The sequence below is a fragment of the Chelonoidis abingdonii genome, chromosome 22 (genome assembly GCF_003597395.2).
Source record: "Chelonoidis abingdonii isolate Lonesome George chromosome 22, CheloAbing_2.0, whole genome shotgun sequence".
In the NCBI taxonomy this organism is placed as follows: domain Eukaryota; kingdom Metazoa; phylum Chordata; order Testudines; family Testudinidae; genus Chelonoidis; species Chelonoidis abingdonii.
Genome location: NC_133790.1, coordinates 18,730,811 through 18,745,727, shown reverse-complemented (window position 1 = coordinate 18,745,727; position 14,917 = coordinate 18,730,811). Strand labels below are relative to the sequence as shown.

The following is a 14,917-nucleotide window of genomic DNA, read 5'->3' as shown; positions in this document are numbered from 1 at the left end:
ATCCATCTTAAATTTACAAAGATATTTACGGTTTTTCTTCTCTTTAATTAAAAGTTTTCTTGTTAAGACCTGATTGTTTTTTTATTCTGGTTGAGACCCAGCGGACTGTCTGGATCACCAGGAAATTGGTGGGGAGAAAGATAGGAAGGGGGAGGAAGATTAATTTTCTCTCTGTGTTAGGATTACTTTCTCTCTCAGGGAGAGTCTGGAGGGGAAGAGAAAGGAGGGAGAAGCTGTGAATTTTCCTCTCTGTTTTGTGATTCAAGGAGTTTGAAAAACAGTAATCTTCCAGAGGTAACCCAGGAGGTGAAGCACTGGGAGAGGCAACGTGGGCTAAAGGGTTTACTTTCCTTGTGTTAAGATCCAGAAGGTCTGGGTCTTGGGGTCCCCGAGCCATGGTTTTTGGTGGGACAGAGTTCCAGGCACTGGAATTCCTGGTTGTGCAGTGCTACAAGTACTAAGCTGGTAATTGAGCTTAGAGGAATTCATGCTGGTACCCCATCTTTTGGACGCTAAGGTTCAGAGTGGGGAATTATACCATGACAGATGTATTAGCAGGACTGTTGTAAGCAAGACACAAGAAGTAATTCTTCTGCTCTACTTCACGCTGATTAGACCTCAGCTGGACTATTGTTTCCAGTTCTGGATGCCACATTTCAGGAAAGATGTGGACAAATTGGAGAAAGTCCAGAGAAGAGCAACAAAAATGATTAAAGGTCTAGAAAACATGACCTATGAGGGAGACTGAAAAAACTGGGTTTGTTTAGTCTGGAGAAGAGAAGACTGAGAGGGGACATAACAGTTTTCAAGTACATAAACGGTTGTTACAAGGAGGAGGGAGAACATTTGTTCTTCTTAACCTCTGAGAACAGGACAAGAAGCAATGGGCTTAAACTGCAGCAAGGGCAGTTTAGGTTAGACATTAGGAACAACTTTTAACTGTCAGAGTACTTTATCACTGGAATAAATTGCCTAGGGAAGTTGCGGAATTGCCATCTTGGGGATTTTTAAGAGAGGGTTGGACAAACCCCTGTCAGGGATGGCCTAGATAATGCTTAGTTCTGCCGTGGGTGCAGGGAGCTGGACTAGATGACCTCTCGAGGTCCCTTCCAGTCCTACGACTCTATGTGCTGCATGTTTGCCTATTTTCCTGCAAAATTTATGAAATTCAGACATGAAGTTTTTAAATGGCAAAAGTGAACTTAAGGCTCAATTTTTTCTTTTCATATTTTGTAATCACACCCATCAACACATTTATTTTTAGTTATCCCTACAGGGAGGCTCTTGTCTGGTCTTATGTATGGGACCCAATTTAAATAAGCCCCCAGTACTGCCCAGAGAGGGAAAGAGAAGTGGACTGCATGTTGCCTTCCTCTTTGGTTCCATGGCCAAATGAAGAGTGGATGTGGTCTGTGGGTTGCTGAGATTGGGCCTAAGTATTTATTATTTGTCCTACCAAAGCATCTGGGGCCCTTGTCATGGTCCAGGACCCCAGTGTGCTAGGCACTGTACAAACAGAGAACAAAAAGAGGGTCCCGGCCCCCAGGGACTTACAAGCTAAGTAACTGCCACAAGATACTGAGCACTTTCAACTGACCGATGTCAGTGGCATTTGAGGGCATACAGCACATTACAGGAGCAGGCCCCCAGTCACAGGTTCCCCCAAGAAAGATAATCACTTGGCCCTCAATAGCCCTGAGGAGGCCGGTCCAGGAACACACAGATGGCACCCTGATGGGTAGGCTGGATGTTTTTAAGAACAAGAACAAACATGAACTGTCCAACTGAAGGCTTCAGTTTAACTACTGGCATCCAGCAAGAAAGAAGCATATGCACCAACATCAAGCGCTCCTGCTTTCCTAATAGGTAAGAAAAGCAGAAGCAGCAAACGGACACCCGTGACAAACTCCATCTGAACAGTGGTCAGGTATTATTACAGCCCAGTGTACACAGAGCAGTTCAAACACAAACTGCCTACAGTCCATAGGCGCAGGCCGGTGCGGCGCACAATGCACTGTGGGTGACTTACAGATGCAACGCTTCATGGAGTAGTTCAGTATGTATTAGACGGCTGGCTGCTCCATATAAAGTGCAGCATAAGACCCAATGCAAATTTGAGTGGAGGAGACAAAAGGGGAAGACAGCAGACAGGAATGAGAACCGTGCTCAGAACGGGAAGGTACACAGGAGAAAGTACGGCAGACACGAAGGCAGAGTTGGAAACACAGGAACATGCTTTAGAAGAAAAGCAAAAACTTGACTTTAAAAGATATGGATTAAGGCGGAAGTCAGCATGGACATCTGATGGTCAACTGGAATTTAAGAACCGGCATGGTAAAAAAGTTAAGCCACGCACTAAATTGTTCAGTAGAAGAGACAAGTCAATTAAGATGACTGACATAGGAGAACTGGGGTCAGTGGACTGCAAATATTTCACCATTAAAATTCTCCTCCAAACCCACCTTAGTCACTCAAGCATCAGAACTTAAATCCCATCTCCATCCACTACAAAGCTAAGCTAAGCTTTTTATGAATGGGAGAGAAACAAAAAAACCTTATTTCAAAACAGTATATATGAAACAGCACTATTGTGCTGGTTCAGTCTTGGATAGCATATATATTGATAGAACTGGATCAACAAGGTGGCTGACTTCGTCCTGTCAATTCCTAGAACAAAAGAAGGGGGCGGGGGGAATACAGAGACTTCTAGGAACCAACTTGCTCAAATCCTCAAGCTGCCTACCACCCAAAACAGAACTAATGTTCATTCCCAAACTATTCTAAAATAAAGTCTGACACTTTTGTGCAGTTGTCCATTGTAAATTCTGCTTTTGAGAGAGAGATTGTTCGCTCAAATACCAGTGAATCAGAAACAATGACTATGAGAGAGAGAGTCCATTTTACCAGTTACTGCATATTGAAGAGTTGCTCTTTTATTAGGGATAGCTCCAATTCTGACTACTCTAGTGCCTTGCAGAATCAGGTCCCATTAGAAAGCCATTCTTAAACAAGTAAAGTACCATTTTTTTAAAATGGTGTTTTTCATTTGATACACCAAAGTGATAACGTTTGCATTAAAAAAGTTTACAAAGGTGATTGGTTAGCAGGAGAATTGCAAGTCAGATAATAAGCTGTCCATTTCCGGGCTTCAAATGAAGGTTTTATGTTCTCATCAAATGCTTCTTTCACATTATTGTATGCAATGTTGTTGTAGTTGTGTTGGTCCCAGGATATTAAAGAGACAACATGGTTGAGATCTCTTCTACTGGACTAACTTCCACTGGTGAGAGAGACAAGCTTGCAAGCTCTTTAAGTTCGCAAGCTTCTCTCTCTCTCTCAACAGAAGAAATATTACCTAGTCTCTCTTTCACATTATGTCAAGTAAGTGTTGCATGTTCTTGAAATAAACTAGTTTTCAGAGTAAGTCCAAAAAAACCTCTGGATCCACTGGCCCATCAGAGAGAAGGATTTTTGGTAATTCATTGACTAACAAACCTATTCAGGAAGTTTTAGGGGGCTTTTCTTCTTTTTAAAAATAAAGACAGACAAGAAGGGCCAGAAACTCACTGGGAATCACTCTTGCCAATCTATTTTACATGGAAGGCACTCTGACATGGTGATAATGGGCACTAGGACGAAACCCTGAAATACGTGTCCAGGTGGAAGAGTCATGTCTTATCTCAAACCTCTAAACTGTGGCCTGAGGCCAACTGGTCAAAGAAGAAAATGTGTATAAGGTTAGGACTCGAACATGCCTTCCCTGAACTGTCCCCTGCAAGCTGTAAACTGAAGTGTTTGAGCCAGTCCCATTGCTAGAGAGAGGAGGCAGAGGGTCCCACTTCTCCAATTGCCCCCCCCCCCCACTTTCTCTGCAGCCTCATGAGCAGCTGTACTGTCAAAATGGAATACCCCGCACAGGCAGCTGCCCCTTTCCTGTCAGCTCCCCCGTGCAGCACAGGGGAGGGAGAAGAGTGGCTCTGGCTCTACTATCTGGATAGTTCCCCTCCCTGACAAAGTAGGAGGGTGGGAAGGGTGGGGACTGAAGTAAGAGAAGCCAAGAACCCACACCCAGTGAGGGCTCTCCATTGCTCTGCCCCAGCCTTAATGTGGATTAAAATGTGCTCCAGGCACATACCCCTCCTCGCTTCCTGCACTAGGGACTATGGCAGCTCCACACCTGTTTGAGGCTCCTTCACAGTTTGAGAGAATCTCCAGCAGGAGGCTTCCATTCCCTTTACAGAGCACAGGGAGCAGAATCTCTCCCAAACTATCAACTGTGACCCAGGGACCGTTTTGAAATAGTATCTTCAGCCCCTGGCCCAAAAAGACTGGACTGCACCGAGTGTCAGTTACAAAATAGGAAAAGTCCACTTGACTTTGGCCTTGGTAGCGTACAAAGTGTTCACATCTGTATCTGTAGTGATTTTTCCAACTGTAATTATCCATTTTACAACTGGAGTAATAATTGCAAAAAATAAATGGTCTTGCTCAAGGCCTTCCAAGGAACCAGTGTGAGAACGAGGCCTTTGCCAAGAGCCCTCTGCATAAGTCTCACACACAAAAAATTCACCAGCAGTTCTCAACGGCTACAGTGTCTCCACTCCTTGGACCTGATTGTGCAAGCCCTTACACCAGCAGAGTCACACTGACTTCCAGAGAAGTGCCCAAACATTCGCAGAGTCTGACCCCAATCAATCAGTTATCTGTCTTGCACCTATCTGAACCTCTGGACTGCAAGCTCCTTAAGGCAGGAAGGTGGCCTGGTTTTTGAGTACGTTCTATCAGCTGCGAAGTGCTCTACATCCATTTGTGGCACTAAGCCTAATTTTTGGTGCAAAGAGCAACTCTACACTCCATCATATGCTCATTGGGGCTTTTTCCACTGAACATTTAGCTCTGACCAACAACAAGTTTGCACTAATTAACCGATGTCTTTATTTTACTGCAAAAGTTGTATGTTCGTACCACCACTTGTTTAATATTCAAACCCTGGCTTGCAGAAGTATCTATGTGGCACAGCACTGAAGTTAGTGCAATGCCAGGATACCCTTCAGGCCTTGGCATTCCCTCCTTCTGGAAGATTTAAGAGGAGTCGGAACTGAAAGTTTTTCTAGCACAAACATGCCCAATTAGTTTCCAATAATTTAGATTAAATTTAGCAAAGACGAGGTTCTCTCTCCCACTGCCAATGTATGAGCTCCTGCCCAACACAAATCACTCCACCCCCACCTCCTGAGGCGCAGATCAGTGTGGGGGTGGGGCAACATGGCATGGCATGTAGCAGTTCGGGGGGGGGGGGGGGCACGGCACGAGAGACTTTCTGAAACTTCCCTTGAATTGCTGCATGCCACAAAGGACAGCTGCTACCTTCTCACTTACAAAAACGTGACCTCAGCCAATCAATCTACAGCCCTAGGGCTGTAAGATACCCTCTTACTCACCACTTTGACTGGCCAAACCTATTGAAATAATGCAGCTTTTCTCTCAACCTCAAAACAGGCATGTGCATTGCTATTGCTTCAAGAAGTTTTAGAGGAGGGCAGGGAGAGGAGAGAGAGAGAGGGTGCAGATCAAGCAGTTTCAGACAGACAGACACAGCGTGGGTCTATGTACTATCAGTGAGGAGACAAAAGCAAGTCAGCAAATATTTTGAATATCAGAACAACTACACATCAGTAAACTTGCTTGGACTTATCTGGACTCTTGTCTAACCAGTTCACTAAGAGCAGGGGAGAACCCCCAAGCCTCTGACACATACTACTGGATGTGCTGGGCAGATTTAGTATACTGCCATCAGAAGAGTCAGGCTCTGCCAGGGATGCAGCTAGTTTCCCTGCCATTAGAGGGGGGGAATATCATAGGTGGATTTGGTTTCTCAGGACTGTTGGCTGAGGTGGTGTTTCACAAAACCCTACTCACATATGGTTCAGATACAGATCCCATTCATCTGAATCCCTCAGATTCTGGGAGGGGAAAGGAGGCAGAGAAGATTAAACTGAAACATGTAACCAGTTTGCTCTACATGGGGAGGAAATATGGTTGTGTGGTTAAGACCCTGGGTTCTATTCTTGGCTCTGCCACTGACGCACTGTGTGACCTTGAGAAAGATCACAATTGCCATATTTCTGATCTGGAAATGCAGCACAGAGGGGTTAGCACCATCAATCTGACAGTTATGAGGCTTAACAGTTTATAAAGTACTTTGAGATCTTTGGATGGAAATGTTATAAGGATAAGTATTCTACCACTTCCAACCTGTAACCACCACTCTCTTAATGTAAAGAGCTACTGTATATATTCCTTTTCCCACAGCCTACAGTAGCTGATCACACCCCTGAAACAGCTTTCCATTCAACAAACTGCTTCCCACTGCAGTAGTAAAAAAAAGTTCGAACTTTTTTCTTAACAACCATCTCTCCATGTAGATATGGGCAACTGAACCAGAAGTGTTAAGCCTGAAATAATCAGGCAGTTTTCACCAGAAGAACTTAGACAATGGCATGAAGGAAAGCCCACGAGGTCATCTAGCCATCTTTCAACTATCATGGCCATTATACAGCTGGAGAAACAGAGGCACAGAGGGGTAAGTGACTTTCCCAAAATTATACAGCCAGTCTGGCAAAGGAATCATTACACCCATGCCTTTGTTTTAGCCACTAAACCAGGGATTCTCAGACTCTTTCCAAGTTAACAATGAGATCTCCTTGTAGCCTTCCAAGCACAGACCACCTTGCCTCTTAACTGGTGACTGAGTAACAGCACTACAGCTGACATTTAATAACTGAAAATTACAAGTGCCAGCACCAAGTGACCAGGCAGCTGTCTACAGACCACTATCAAGTAGTCCACAGACCACTGTTTCGGAAATTCTGCATTAGACCATGCTCTTTCCTTTTCAATGAGTCCCACCCATTATAGCAGGCCAGCATTTTAAAACACCTCCGCAACTTGGATGGATGCAGAGCGCAACACACATTAAACTGCTCTTCTTGGAGTTCGCTTAAGAATGTTGCCAACTTGTAAACAGCAGAATCAGTTTTTCTGCCAATACAATTTTGACCTAGAGCAAACGGAAGTGCTTTTCCAAGAATCTCTAAGGCTGTTGAGTCACGCAGTACACTGGCACTGGACCATGTAACCCAAGAGGGGAAAACAAAAACAAGACAAGAAACCACTCCTAGCAGAGGTTAAAGGGGGACAGATGATTGCTTTCAAATTATTCGGGGATATTTCCAGGAAGAAGTTGGTGGTGCAAGAAAATCTTCCCAAAGAGCTATTCGCCACAGAGGAACAAAATCTCATTTATATTTTCATCATTGTGGTAAGGTTAAGCAAGTAGATTTGATACTCAGGATGGTAAATTTTCATGATATCTTGCAACACTGATTTAATAACCATACAACAGAGCCTAACAAGCACAACATGCAAGAGGCCTGGATATCAAGTTCTTCACCACTCACAGCGTGTTTTGCTTAACATAATTGACTTAGCCTTTTAGGATGCATCAATAGGTTAGAGGTTTTTTTAAGATTATTTGTATTATGGTGGCTCCTAAAGGCCCCCAACTGAGGTCAGGGTCCCATTGTGAAAAGATATAGTAAAATACAGTCCCTCCTCCAGAGACCTGAGAGCTAAATAGACAAAGGACAACATCCCCATTTTACAGATGGGGAACTAAGCCAGAGAGAAATTAAGTGACTTGCCCTCGGTTACACAGGGAGTCTGTGGTAGGGCTACAAACCAAATCCAGATCTCTCAAGTCCCAATCAAGACCATCCAGAAAAGCTGACATACAACCCACTGATGCATTCATATGCACCAACTCAGGGCAGAACAAGGTCCCCCCTTTTTAAATGAACAATATCAGACCATTTATTAAACCAACTCAGGAGTTTTAAAGAGAAGCTTCAGCTTTGGGAAACTTGGGCATAACTGGATTTCAGGTCACAAGTGAAATTACTTTCAAACTAGTCCTAGCAGACATCAGTCTATGAACCTCACAAAGCTACAACACAATTAACAGTCTCCAACCAAAGGAAACCTTTTCAGGACATCACCCACAGGTCAGGATTGACATGTACAAGCAGAGCTCTGAAAACGTGTATGGTGGGGAAGTCAATGGATACATTCTCTGCGTCATACAAACATTGGTAGGCATGGTCCCTGCCCCAAAGCACTTACAGATTTTTCTTTAAAAACTAGGTTGTGTCAGGTCAGCAGTATCAAACAGTATCAAGAGCTTTCCATCTCCTCTGAAAACGGACAGCAGTGGTTGTTTTTTCAGAGACTCAGAGTTTAATTCAAAAAAATTCCCCACAAATGCTGCTTTGAACTCTTTATTGTACAAAAGGAAAGGTTTCACAGGGTCACACAAAACTCAGAGATAGGCCAGTGGCATAATGACAGCACATGGGAAGACTATAATAAGCATGATGATTTTAGTCTTGTAAGACAGCATCTTCTTGTGGCATAATGAAGACTGGATCCATGCACAATGAATGCTGCTTTTATTTAAAAACCTCCAAACATACATTTCATGAGTGAGAATTTTCTGCATACCTAAGCAGGTGAAGGCAACCTAGGGGTGAGATGGGCTTGCAAAATGTCAAGCAGCACAGTAAATTCACTTCTGTGATGCAGCATTTCCAATGGCCATCATATCATGCATCACTTTCAAAATCGAGAGTCATAAAAGCAAAGGGAAACAAGGAAAAGTCTATGGCCAACAAAGTTAAGGTCAATAAGGAGTTTTTTTAAAGTATGTTAGAAACAAAAAGAATCCAAACAATAGTATTGTCCACTGGTGGAAATGATAGAATTATCAATAATAATGCAGAAAAGGCAGAAGTGTTCAATAAGTATTTCCGTTCTGCATTCAGGGGAAGAAAACAAAACCAAAAACAGAGAATGTAGTCATATCGGATGACACTCTTTCCATTGCACTAGTATCTCAGGAGGACGTTAAACAGCAGCCACTACGGGTACAGAACCCTCTCTTTCACCAACAGAAATTGGTCCAATAAAAGATATTACTTCCCCGACCATGTCTCTCTCATCCTGGGATCCACACAGCTGCAAACAGCAGCTATTAAAGTTAGACATCTTTAAATCAGCAGATTCAGATAATTTACATCTAAGAATTTTAAAAGAGCTAGCTGAGGAGCTTGCTGGACTGTTAACGTTTGATTTTCAGTAAGCTGTAGAATACTGGGGAATTTCAAAAGACTGGAGGAAAGTTAGATTAATTAAGAATTAAAGGGGTGATAATATTGTTAAAAAAGCTTTTTATTGTTGCCCTAACTCATCCTCTGGCTGACAGAGGTAGAAAGCCTTGCACTTTAGCAGGCTGGCAGATCCAGCTGTAGGACTGGGACCACAGAGCATAAGCTCTTTCAGACAAGGTCTACTTGCCCTATAGTGCTGCTATTTGTCCAGGTGTCCTATCAATGCTCCCTGTCTCATTTTCCCAAGTGGGCTATCAGTAAGTTAAATGAGGCTTTATTTAGGGAATAGCATCCCTCTGAGGGGTCTAATTTATTGGATTTGTGGAAAACAGAGCCCATCAAATTAAACTGATTTTTTTTTAAAATAAGGTTACAAGTTTGGTTGATAAAGGTAATAGTGTTGATGTAATAACATACTTAGACTTCTCTAACTATTTGGTATAGCACAACATTTTGATTAAAAACTAGAAAGATATAAAATTAACAGGGCACATGTTAAATAGATTAAAATAACTAAACAGGGAGTCACCATTGAGGAGGTGCTTCTGGAGATTTCCCCAGTGAGCAGTACTTGGCCCTCATCTGTGTAACATTTTTAATGAGTGACCCGGAAGAAAATAAAATCATCACTGATAAAGTTTAAAGATACTATAAAAATGAGGGGAGTGGTAAATAATGAAGAGGGCAGGTCACTGAGGGAGCGATCTGGTTCGCTTGGTAAACTGGGTGCAACCAAACTATGTGTTTTAATATGGCTGCCATGTAAAAAGTATGTATCTATGCAAGTATGTAACAAAGAACATAGGCCATACTTACAAGATGGGAAACTCTCTCCAGGGAAGCAGTCACTCAGAATAAGATGTGGAGGGACATGGTGCATAATCAGTTGAACATAAGTTCCCAGTGCAATGCTGTGACCAAAAGGGCTAATGAAATTCATGGATACGTAAGAACCTCGAGTAGGAGCAGAGAGGTTTTCTCCTTTGTATTTGGCACTGGTGCAACCATTGGTGGAATACTGTGTCCAGTTCTGGTGTCCAGAATTCGAGGAGGATGTTGATAAATTGGAGAGGGTCCCAGGAAGAGCTATGAGGATGATTAAAGTATTAGAAAACATGCCTTATAATGACAGATTGAGCTCCTTGAGTCTACTTAGCTAAACAAAGAGGGAGTTAATAGGTGACTTGATTACAGTCTACAAGTACTGTATGTACATAGGGAACAAATATTTAATAATGGGCTCTTCAGTCTAGCAGAGGAAGGTGTAACAATCCAATGCTGGAAGCTGAAGCTAGACTAATTCAGACTGTAAATAAGACACTTTTTTTTAAACCAATGAGGATAATTAACCACTGGAACAATTTACCAAGGTTCGTGGTGGATTCTCCACCATGGACAACTTTTAAATCAAGATTGGATGTTTTTCTAAAACATCTGCTCTAGGAATTATTTTGGGGAAGTTCTATGGCCTATGTTCTACACAAGGTCAGACAAGATGACCACAAAGGTCCCTTCTGGCCTTGGAATATAAGACGAGCTGCTTTGGTTTGATAAGTTCATGTATTATTGAAAGTTACCCCTTCTCCCTTTACCCAAGAGACTGAAGGACAGATAATGCCTCAGGCCAGCCTGCTAAAGTGCAATGCTTTCTACCTCTCTCAGCCAGAGGATGAGTTAGGGCAACAATGAAAAGTTTTTGAAACTTAGCCCTACCAGACGACACCTGCTTTAGCTAATGGGTAGAGTCATACCTCACTCTTGGACAGCGCTATCAATATATCTCAAAGCTTTCTGTAAAGGAAGGAAAAAGCAAATGATGCATCCCAGTTTTGGGTCCAGTGGTATTAGGAAAATGATCCACTGATGACAATGGTTTTCAGAAGTGGACTTCCTGCTTTTCTGTAAATAGTTTTCAAAGCCAGCTGAATTGCCAGAGTAGTGAGACAGAACGTGTCAGTATCTCCTTCATGCTGACTGTTGAGCCTGGTAGAACAACTCTGTAACAGAAAGCGTGATGGAGATGAACAGTTTGTTTCATCTACGCTAGCAACAGAAACTCTTTCAGCATTGGCTGAAGCGGCCCCATTTTTGAATACCATTTTCTACAGCCAGTCTGTTCACCAGCAGAAACAGGGCCTTCGGGTCTCAGGTTACAATTTTAGTTACTATGTGAGTGCAGCCTTGTCCCTTCAAGTCCTGCAACATGCACATCAGGCAACCTGAAATGTAAGAGATGGAGGCTTAGGTAAGTCAGATTCCCCACGGCTTTCCAAACCTCTTCAATAACTCAGATCTGCAAGTAAAGCCCTTGTTTGGGATCAGGAATTACCAGGATCACTCTCCACCCCTTCATCCTTAAACAGTACGGGCTCTAGGAAGGCACGAGGGTTGTCATTTCAATAATGCAAAACCCTGTTGCTTGCACTCTAGAACAGCTGACTTCAAGTGCATAGTAGGCTGTGCTCATTAAACAAAATAGGAAATCTGATATATAGAAATAAAACACTGGGGATTAATCCTGGATTGCAGTTCGTGGCGAACACTGGGCCTTCATCCAAACACCAATGACAAGGAGCGAAGGTTTCTCCCACCTGTCACTTAAAGCAGGTACAATTATTGCAATGTTGTAGTCTCTCTCCTACAGCTATTGAAACCATCACTTTTATATCAGTTTCACATTCATGATAACCTCATTATTCTGTTTCTTTCTTGTTTTGCCAACAACCAGCAATGGAGGGTGAATTTTCCTTCCACAAAATTGCAAATAAAAGAAAAAGTGACTAACTTTCATTAATTTTGATAGCCAGCTTCTAATGCACACATTCTTCACGGAAAATATTCTGGTCTTCAAATTGACATTCTGATGGAAGTTTGATGGGCCAATTTAACAGGAAAATGCAACTTGAAAGAATATTTTGAGGCAGATTTTGAACTACTCCAGGCAGAAGAAAAAATAATTACATGTACCATTGTGGCAGCTTAAAATAGTTGCTTTAGCACCAAAGCTGCACACAGGAGACAAATCTCCACTGCAATGCACTATCCCTGCCATGGAGAGTGTAGTGTAAACTCACTTAAGCAGCCTCAGTGATACAGTCAGTCATTTTCAATCACAGCCAATCCAATATGGAAGGCTTTTTCATTTATTTATTTATTAAATATTTTTCTGCTTGTGGTTGGGTCGGGACTAGTGTTGTAAGCAATTCCACAGCTGAGCCCTGTTAATTTTTCTCCAAGCCCAGCAGGGTAGGCTTGTCCACTGATGCTGAAATGGTCCCCCTTCTCACTGAGCTTTGCCTGTCACAGAACAGCCTATGTAATGGCTGCATTGCAAATGCAATTCCATTTTCTCCCACTCCGAGACTGTATCTGCTGCTGTGTTGAAACCCAGTGAATCACTTTGTGGCAAGTATTGTTGACTGCCATTAAATCACAAGATGCAGCAGCAGCTTTAGCGTACAATGAATCGGTAAGTCTGATTTCACTAGTGGACCAAAAGTTTGGTGTCCTAAGATGGGGAAACTGAAAACTCTCTTTCTAGCAATACCAAGACCTGCTATCTATCAAGCCATGATACAGCCATCAAACTGAATAGCAGTGCAAAACACCATAATCAATGCAAATAGGAATTCTGATTCTAAAGCAACCATACATCCACTAAAAAGCATTATCGTAGAATTATAGAATATCAGGGTTGGGAGGTCATCTAGTCCAACCCCCTGCTCAAAGGACCAATCCCTAACTAAATCATCCCAGCCAGGGCTTTGTCAAGCCTGACCTTGAAAACCTCTAAGGAAGGAGATTCCACCACCTCCCTAGGTAACCCATTCCAGTGCCTCCTAGTGAATAAGTTTTTTCTAATATCCAACCTAAACCTCCCCCACTTACTCCTTGTTCTCTCATCTGGTACCACCGAGAACAGTCTAGATCCATCCTCTTTGGAACCCCCTTTCAGGTAGTTGAAAGCAGCTATCAAATCCCCCCTCATTCTTCTCTTCTGCAGACTAAACAATCCCAGTTCCCTCAGCCTCGCCTCATAAAAATGATTAGGAGGCTGGAGCACATGATTTACTACCTTCCGCTGGACTCTTTCCAATTTTTCCCCATCCTTCTTGTAGTGTGGGGTGCAAAACTGGACACAGTACTCCAGATGAGGCCTCACCAATGTTGAATAGAGGGGAATGATCACATCCCTCGATCTGCTGGCAATGCCCCTACTTACAGCCCAAAATGCCGTTAGCCTTCTTGGCAACAAGGGCACACTGTTTACTCATATCTAGCTTCTCGTCCACTGTAACCCCTAGGTCCTTTTCTGCAGAACTGCGCTTTAGCCACTCGGTCCTAAGTCTGAGGCAGGTGCATGACCTGTTGCAGTGGACTCTGCGCCTGTCGTTGTTGAAGGTCCTTCAATCAGATTCTTTTGGCCTCGACTTCTCTAATTTGCTCGGTCTTCCGTCGGTACCTATTTCCCTTACCGTCTTGCCATGTGAGAGTCTAGCCTCGGCTCGTACACTGGTGTTAGGTGCATCTGTATAAAATGTGCTGAGGGTGGTCTATGTGCCACACCTTCCTAGCGCTGACCATTAATGAAGATATATGGACAAAAACTGGCCCCGAGACAGAGCTTCTTGGGCACTTGCTTGCTGAAATCAGCGGCTTGTCCAACTAGACATGGAGCCATTGATGCCCAACGATGCTAGAGCCGAGTCTTTGTTCTATCCACTCGTATAGTTCTCATTTCAGTTCGAGCCATTACTCTTTAACGTGCTGGCAAAAGTACTTTGGAGATTTTATCAAAAGCTTTTGTTAAAGTCAAGAACAACATTATTTGCTGTCTTGGCATGCAGTGAGTGAAGAGCGATATGCGTGAACGGGGTTGCGTCCAAATTTTCGTTATTTACTTTTGGAGTTGCAGTTACGAAGGGAGGTATGGTTTGAGGAGTAAGCGAGCAAGAAGGGTGGTGTCTTTAGGTATGGCGAGTGCTCGGTGTCACGAGTAGAGTTTTGGTGGGTCAGAGGGGATGGACACTGGGGTAACTCGGGAAGTTGGTAGATACGGCTGGACGGTCGTGAGGGGATAGGGAGTGCGATAGAGGGAACGCGCGTAGATGGGCCAGATATGTGGAGGAAGGGGAGCGGCGAGGGGGGCGGGGGGGGGCGTGAGCCTTGAGAGGAGGGGACATAGAGTCCTGTTAGGTTTCGCGTATAGGGGCGATGCAGAGTCTGCACGGTTAGAGATGGAGAGAATCCCATTCACTGGGGGGCGGTAGAGCTGAGGGAAATGAATGGCTAGGTGGCGAGGGGCGAGTGTTACTGAGAAAGAGGACTAGGGGTTAGCGAGTGGAATGCGGGGAGGAGAAGGCTGGATATTGGGAGAGGTGTCCGACCGTTTGGTGGTGTGGTGTGTGGCGCGCCTTGTGGTGTTGTTCGGCGCAAGGAAAGTGTAACATCATTTTTTGGAGGGAGGAGTCTTGGTATATGTTATGAGGGCATTGGTGCCAGCTAGATCGGAAGGGGGTGATTGTAGAGTGGCAGTTCTTGGCGTTATTCACATAGTGTGAGGGGGCCGTCATTCTGGATGTTAGCTTTTGTTGTGTTTGTCCAGATTTGTGGGGGCTTGTTGTTCTGTTGTTTTTTGTGTTTGGTTTGTTTGGTTTTTGTGTGGGGGGGGTGTGTGTGGGTGGGTTTTGTGG

General features: G+C 43.6%; 1 protein-coding gene across 9 annotated transcripts in view; it reads right to left on the bottom strand.

The window, feature by feature from the left end:
* HIC2 (HIC ZBTB transcriptional repressor 2) overlaps window positions 1-14,917 on the bottom strand; it is a 119,056-nt gene that overhangs the window by 96,428 nt on the left and 7,711 nt on the right. Inside the window, exons 2-3 of one of the 9 annotated variants that reach the window (XR_012654721.1) lie at window positions 10,171-10,310; window positions 8,332-8,716 (exon numbers count right to left, since the gene is read on the bottom strand). The exons of 7 other annotated variants lie outside the window; for them this stretch is intronic. The gene's annotated coding sequence lies outside the window, so the exon portion shown is untranslated. Of the gene's footprint in view, window positions 1-8,331; window positions 10,311-10,975; window positions 11,359-14,917 lie in introns of those variants that run through there. One more of the 9 variants, XR_012654719.1, reaches the window with a different exon arrangement.